This window comes from Crocodylus porosus, unplaced genomic scaffold (genome assembly GCF_001723895.1).
Source record: "Crocodylus porosus isolate Cpor-Errol unplaced genomic scaffold, CroPor_comp1, whole genome shotgun sequence".
In the NCBI taxonomy this organism is placed as follows: domain Eukaryota; kingdom Metazoa; phylum Chordata; order Crocodylia; family Crocodylidae; genus Crocodylus; species Crocodylus porosus.
In genome coordinates, this window is record NW_017728948.1 from 20,543,385 (window position 1) to 20,550,942 (window position 7,558).

Consider the following 7,558-nt stretch of genomic DNA (forward strand, 5'->3'; position numbering starts at 1 on the left):
CAAGAGTAAATTGGATGCTTATCTTGCTGGGATCCTATGACCCCAGCTGACTTCCTGCCCTTTGGGCAGGGGGCTGAACTCAATGATCTCCCGAGGTCCCTTCCAGCCCTAATGTCTATGAAATCTATGAAAATCTATGAAACATGCTGCAATCCCAGGCACATGTGCAAACGCTGTGTCCGGGAGCCATAAACTCTGATAGGAACTGTGTTGGAGTTTATTCAGCCACATTAGCAGGCTGTAGGGGATCAGGGCTACAGAGGATGAGACTGATGGGTACTTTCATTCTCTGCAGGATCAGACACCTACTGGAAAGACAACACGGGAGGGACCTGATGCACCTGAATGGGAGAAGGTCACCTCCAAAGCCAGTCAACATACTGCTACCGGGTGTAGTCCTAAACAGCAACCAGTCTTTTTTCTTTTTGAACTTCATCTTAGTGAAGGCTCACAACTATGTTTTTCTTTATTTGTATGGTGGTCATATACAGACCAATCAAGGAACGAAACTTCATTGAGCAAGGCACTAGACACTCATAATTTGGCAGCTCCTGCCTTAATACAGAGACAAGGTATGCATACAACAAATGAGAGGGTAGTGGCTGGAAAAGGAGGGAAGAAAAAATAACTATGAAGCAATCATAGCTGGTACTCATGGATCAACTGTCTAACTCAGTAATTCAACCTTATTAGTCTAAAATTACCTCTCCATGACTTTTCTGAATTTTGTGGCACACCAATTGAGAATTACTGGCCTAATACAGCAAACATTTGACAAGCATATGATGCGTTCAGACCTCTGTCCTGAGTCTATTTGTTGTCACAGATACAGGGATAGTAATTGGGAGGAGAAACTAAAAACTATTGGCAGGACTGATTCCACATCAAATGAAACATCCCTAATCCCAAACCAAGGAGTAACCCAGAATCCCAGAGGCATAACCAGTTATTTCTGTAGCTTGAGCAGGGGAAGGGAGATAACTGAGGGGTGGGAAAGGGGTTGTGCTAATCACAGAGGAGGGATGAGGAGGCTGAGCAGAATCCAAGGCATGGGCTCACCCAGGGGCTGCAAGCTCTCTGTCTCACCCTCATTCACTACCTAGGGTTGCCAACTCTGTTTGAATCTATTCTGGAAGGTTTATCACATGTTGTAATGACATTAATGAGTCATTACCTCAGGAAAGCAAATACACATTGCTATTACATTTTAAAAACCCATTGGACTACTGTATAAATTGGATTCAACATTTAATATTTATTTTAATGAATAACCTATCATTTATCTCCCAGGTGACTCTCAGCAGTCTCCTGGAGATTTATATGCAATTCCTGGAGACTCCAGGGCAATCCTGGAGGGTCGGCAACCCTATCACTACCTCTACTGCAGTAACTCTCACAGCTGCCAGGGATCTGAATATAGCCTTAATTTGTCTGTAAAGGGCTAACAAAGTAATTGTTGTATAGCACAGGGGAGGGAGAGGGCAGATGCCAGCAGCTGAGGGAGTCTGCCCTGCCAGAGCTAAGAGCTGCTGGGTGAGCCTGAGGTTAGCACAGCCCCCTGCTATCACTCTGGCACCCCTGCCCCCTCACCCCCATGGGCTGGTGGCCTGGTTGCCCGCCCCTCCACCAGACACACCCACTGCTTTTTACAGCTCCCAACATGCAAACTAACAAGCCCAACCACTACTGCAAGACAAGACAAGGCTGCCACCTCACTTGATGCAGGTTAACTTTACAGGGAGTTCATTCCAGACCTGAAGTAAACCTGCAGGGAGTAAGCTGTGTCCTCCCATATAAGAAAAAAAGTCAGGCTGATACCGGTTATGGGATGAGCATATGATGTAGCAGCTCTCAACCCCTGCCTCTCCAGACTGCTGTGCTGCTGCTGCTGCTGCTAGGTGAAACTCTCTCACATGCCTGCTTCCAGGAGAAGCAGCACAGATGGAGAAGGACTGTAGCAGGAAGGGGCACTACATCTAAATTAGGTTTATCCTGGTCTGGCTCTCCACACATGTTCTGGAAACAGAGGTGTGCACAGCAGCTGCAGTGGCATTAGTGCTGCTGAATCCCTGAGAGGGTCTCACGGCACCCGAGGATGCCACAGTACCCCCGTTTAGAGCCATGGGTCTTGTTGTCTGCACTACAGCAAATACTCCAGGCTCCATGGACTAAAAACCTGTAACATACTATTAAAAAAGAAGGCTGTCTTAGGCGGTGCTAATCAGGTAATGCACCAGCTTTTTAAATCTGAAGGCCAGAATTCAAATCTTGTAGATTTACATGTGAAAAAAAGTTGTAAAGGCTGTTTACGCTGTTCCTACTCACGAAAGGATGAAAATAGGGCTCAACCCTGAGCTGGTTTGAAGAAGCTTGTCTTCAGCATGCCTCAGTTCATCCAAAGATACTATTTGTCAGACCTGAATTCACTAGGCATATTATCTCCAGAATCACTTACTAAGGAATCATATGCAGCACAAGGACACAATTTAAAACAATCAGACTTTTGAGAAGCTCTGAAAGTCATTCCAAAACAAAACACAGAATAAGTGACTAAAATTAGACTAAAAAAGTAATCATAAATGTACGTCTTTTTTTTGCTGGCCAAGACATTTTTTAAACTCATTTAGACCATTAGAGTGAGCAATATCCTTTTAAAAGTAGCCAATGAAAGCCTTCTAGCACTGATGTTGTCAAATCTTACTGGCATACTGTAAAACTCTCAGTTCCACCTGCAGAAAAAGGAATCCAATAACTAATCATATAGGAGAGGGAAGCAGAGAATCTATATGATATTGAAAATCTTTTGCTAGTAAAAAAAAGAAAGAAAGTATGCACTGGTTTGTAGCAGGCCATGTTTTTTATTATTCTTAATGAACTCTTAAAAACATTCCTTCAGCATTGTGCATGTAAAAGTAGTAAAACATTTACACTGTTTTATGCACGCACAGATATGTATGTGCGCATGTGTGCTCAAATATAAAGCGACTCTCCCCCCCCCAATAATTAGACTCTGTATATGGAAAATGTATAAATTTGGTATCTTTTCCAGGTATAGAATCTAATTATTGGAGGTTTGCCTGAATGGGTCCTCCTTCCCACTGCTACATCAGGAAAAATAAACTGGGGGGGGGGGTCAGGTGCCCCACTGCTCCCCCCCACCCAGCTTTTTCCCCCTGCAGTCCCTTACTGTCCAACCCTGCTCTCCCTAAGCACATAAGGGTGTGGGGAAAATTTGAAAACACTGACTTTGAAATAAACATGCCTATAGTCATTTGCATACAGCCAAATTACTGTGGGTACCCATAGGCCTAGTTCATCCAGAATTGATAGATTCTCTTTTTTGAAACTGCTGCAGGTTTTAGCACAGGTACTCCATGAACACACTTCTAAGCACCACTTGTATACCTAGTTACATATAGTGCAAACATTTTGTTTTAATATATACTTTGGCAGGGGGGGCGGGCAAATAAGCCAAATCAGTTCCAGATTCAATTGGGCAAAGCCCAATAGTCAAACTCTAAATTCAGCTGAGCAGGACAGGCCTCACCATGGGAAAACCACCTTGTTGATCATGGGATTTCCCATGCCAGTAAGTATACTTACATTCAGTACAAACTATGCATGATATTAGTCTAGTGCCAAAAGGCTCATGATTATCACCATATAGCTCACTGGGCTGGGCCTCAGCAGAGTCAACAGTGTTTCAAGTCACAGTAACCAGGTGTACTCCAGATACCCACCTCCCCCACACACATAGGATCAATGTGTTAATTAGCCTCCCAACTCATCAATATCTTCATCATCAACCTGGAAGATAGGATGGAGTGCACCCTTGACAAGTTTCCAGCTGACACCAAGCTGGAGGAAGTAGTAAATACACTGGAGGGTGGGGCTAGGATGCAAAGATACCAAATTGGAGGACTGGACCCAAAGAAATCTCATGAGGTTCAGTAAGGATGAGTGTGGGGTCCTGCAGACAAAACAATCTCATGCACTGGTACGGGCTGGGGACTGACTGGCTAAGCAACAGTACTGCAGAAAAGGACCTGGGGTTACAGTAGACAATAAGCTGAATATGAGCCAACAGTGTACCCTTGTTGCCAAGAAGGCTAATGGCATACTGGGCTGCATTAGTAAGAGTGTTGCCAGCAGACCAAGGGAAGTGATTATTCCCCTCTGTTTGGCACTGGTGAAGTATGGTTCCTGAGGGAATTCTAATTACCTGTGAAATGTACCACTGAAATTATTTGTCATATGGATCTCACTACTGACATGCAGGTAACACACATATAGTGGTATGTGTACTATAGTGTTTGGATGCATATAACTAATGTGAAATCACTGTCTCAGTAGTAAAAATTTATCTCCAATCGGCTCATTCATCTCTACCCCTCTTCAGCTTACTGTCACTAAAGTTTTTGATCAGCGAATAATTTCGAACAGTATGTACACCAATCAAAGAAGCATCAGTCCAGAACTAACAAGCATGTTTGGGTACAATACAGTGGTCTGTGAAACACCACTGACAACAGACAGCAATACTGTCTGCAGACACTCCTACCCAAGTCAGAGGTTTTCTTTTACATGTCTGCCCTCCATTACTAAACCATATTCCCTCTCATGGAATTTGGAACCACAGTCCCATTATCCTCTCATGACAATGAAAATGATATGGGGGCTGGGGCACATGACTGCTGAGGAGAGGCTGAGGGAACTGGGCTTATTGAGTCTGGAGAAGAGAAAACTGAAGGGGGGATTTAATAGCAGCCTTCAACTACCTGAAAGGTGGCTCCAAAGACAATGGAGCAAGACTCTTCTCAGTGGTGGCAGATGACAGAACAAGGAGCAATGGTCTCAAGTTGCAGAAAAGTAAAGTTTAGATCGGATGTTAGGAAAAACTCTCACAAGGAGGTAGTAAAACACTGGAACAAGTTACCCAGAAAGGCTATGGAGTCTCCATCCCTTGGAGGTTTTTAAAACCCAACTAGACAAAGCCTTGGCTGGGATGATCTCGTTGGGGACAGTCCTGCTTTGAGCAAGGGTTGGACTAGATGGCATCCTGAGGTCCCTTCCAACCCTAATTTTCTATGATGCATCTTCCAGACTTGCCTGGGCTCTCTGCCCACTTCAGCATGTATTGTCAACTGCTCCTATCTCTGTGCTACACAAAATAGATAACATTTAACTGTTTACCATGGCCATCTCTGGTTATTCTACTTCTGGTCATCTTCTACATCATATTGGGCATTCTACATCTTCAGAAACAAATGCAAGGGAATTAGTAGTATTCTTCAGTCAGCTGCTTTCTTGGGACTCCAGTCAGAAAAAAATAACCTTGACTACATAACATCAGTAAAATGTGTCCCATTCTTTAAACCTGAGTTGGAAAGGGCAACTGCTTTTCAGCCTTATCCAAGAGGGGCAGCAAAAGTCTCAGGGTATCTGTTGTAGCAGTAAGTGCAGGGCTACCAATCAACAGGAAAGCATCTGATCCTTCACTTTAGGAGACATTCAAACTGTGTTGGTTAAATATTCAAATGCTTGCTTTTGGGCTGCAAAAACTATTTTTTCATACCATGAGTTAGGTGACTTACAAATTACCAATCATTCCTCAGGCCAACCAAGGGCAAGAACAAAAAGAAAAATCTGCTTTCCTAACCTACAGTAATCACCATATTCATGTTTACAAGTGCTTTGAAGCAGAAAACCCTTTATGAACACTAATACATAATGCATTATCTTTGTGGACTACAAAATCAATTTTTTCCTATGTATATATTAGGTTGTCACCCTTACCAACAACATCCCTTCTCCAGCTCTTAGCTGTGCCCCACAGTGCCCCAAGGCTGGAAACAATACACTGAGTTGGAGTTACCCCAGCAAAGCATTGGCCAATTATGCATGAGGGGAACTGGCTTTATGCAGGGGCAATCAAAAGCCCTATAGGTACTTTAACTTCCGGCTTTGTACTAGCCTGATTTAAAAAACAGGGTTTGCTTTTAACATACAGTTAATCTGAGCTTAAATATTCCAATAAATGGGAAAAAAACATTCACTATCTTCTACAGCTCAGTGTTTGATTGTGAAGTATGGAGAAAGGTGTTTTTTAACTTTATCTAAACTTTATCAAACAGTTATCATTACTGTTTCTTTTATTTGAACAAATAAAGCCTGCCCTGTTTCTCTTAACAATCTCCTCCAGGAATGATCAACAATGAAAATTGGCATGGATCTGGCATGAATATACTGCATGAGGATTAATGGTTTGAGATGTGCAATTGGTTTGTTCTTGGTTATCAAAGCATCCCAAGTTACATTACAGTCCACTTCTAAAGGGTAATGATGAAAAGGGACTAAGTTCTCTTGGGAGAATTGTATTTTGGAGTTTGCCCAGTTCAGGTGCAATCTGGGAACAATTCAGATAAGCTACCTACATAATATTCACACCAAGAATCAGATCCTTTCGGGAGGTCAAAGGAGGCTATGTAGAGAGACTTATGCTGTTCCCTGCATCTTTCCTGCAGCTGGTGATTTGTGAAGATCATGTCAGTTGTGCCTTTTGATACCCTAAGCCCACACTGGATTCCTGGAGGAGCTGTGCAGCAAGTGGCAGGAGACAGTTTAGCAGGGTTCTCACAATGATCTTTCCTGTGGCAGATAGCAAGTTGATCCCTCTATAATTTCCAGTCAGACTTGTCTTCTTTCTTGAAGACTGCCACAATCAGGGCATCCCTGCCATCTCCTGGGATTTCCTCATAATTCCCAATCCTCCAGATGAGGTCACGGAGCTGTGGTGTGAGCTCCTTTCCTTCCTGCTTGAAGGGATTCAATTAGTTTCAGATCCCTTGTCATTCTTCATCTGCTTGCAGGCTTTCCTCACCTCATCAAGGGCTGGATGGATTCCAAGATGGTCTCTGACTGAGTGTAATGGGATGGAGTTGAGAACACTTGTCAACAACAGTGTCTCAACTGAGAAAGTCTTCAAAATGCTCCTTCCAACAGGCACTGATGGCTCCCCTTCCTTGAGGTGCATGTCATTTTCTTAAATTTTAGCAAGGCCTTCAATACGGTATCTCATTCCATTCTCATAAATAAATTAAGAGGCTGTGACACAGATGTTTGCACAGTCCGGTGGGTGGCAAATTGGCTTAGCGGTTGCACCCAGAGAGCGAAAGTAGATGGGTTGGTATTAACCTGGAAGGATGTGGGCAGTGGGGTCCTGCAGGGTTCAGTCCTTGGACCTGTATTCTTCAAAATCTTCATCAGTGACTTGGATGCGAGTGTGAAGTGTACTCTGTCCAAGTTTGCAGACGATACTAAATTGTGGGGTGAAGTGCACACTCTGGAGCATAGGGAATGATTGCTGGCAGACCTGGACAGGTTAGAGAAGTGGGCAATACACAATAGAAACTGGGGGGCTGTGGTGTAGACACCCACACAGTCAAATGGGTCGCCAACTGGCTGGAGGGCCGTACCCAGAGGCTGGTAGCGGATGGGTCCTTCTCAACCTGGAAGGACGTGGGCAGTGGGGTTCCGCAGGGCTCGGTCCTCGGGCCCG

General features: G+C 43.9%; 1 protein-coding gene across 6 annotated transcripts in view; it reads right to left on the reverse strand.

The window, feature by feature from the left end:
* Nucleotides 1-7,558, reverse strand: part of SORCS2 (sortilin related VPS10 domain containing receptor 2) — a 940,675-nt gene that overhangs the window by 563,652 nt on the left and 369,465 nt on the right. The gene's annotated exons all lie outside the window — the stretch shown is intronic.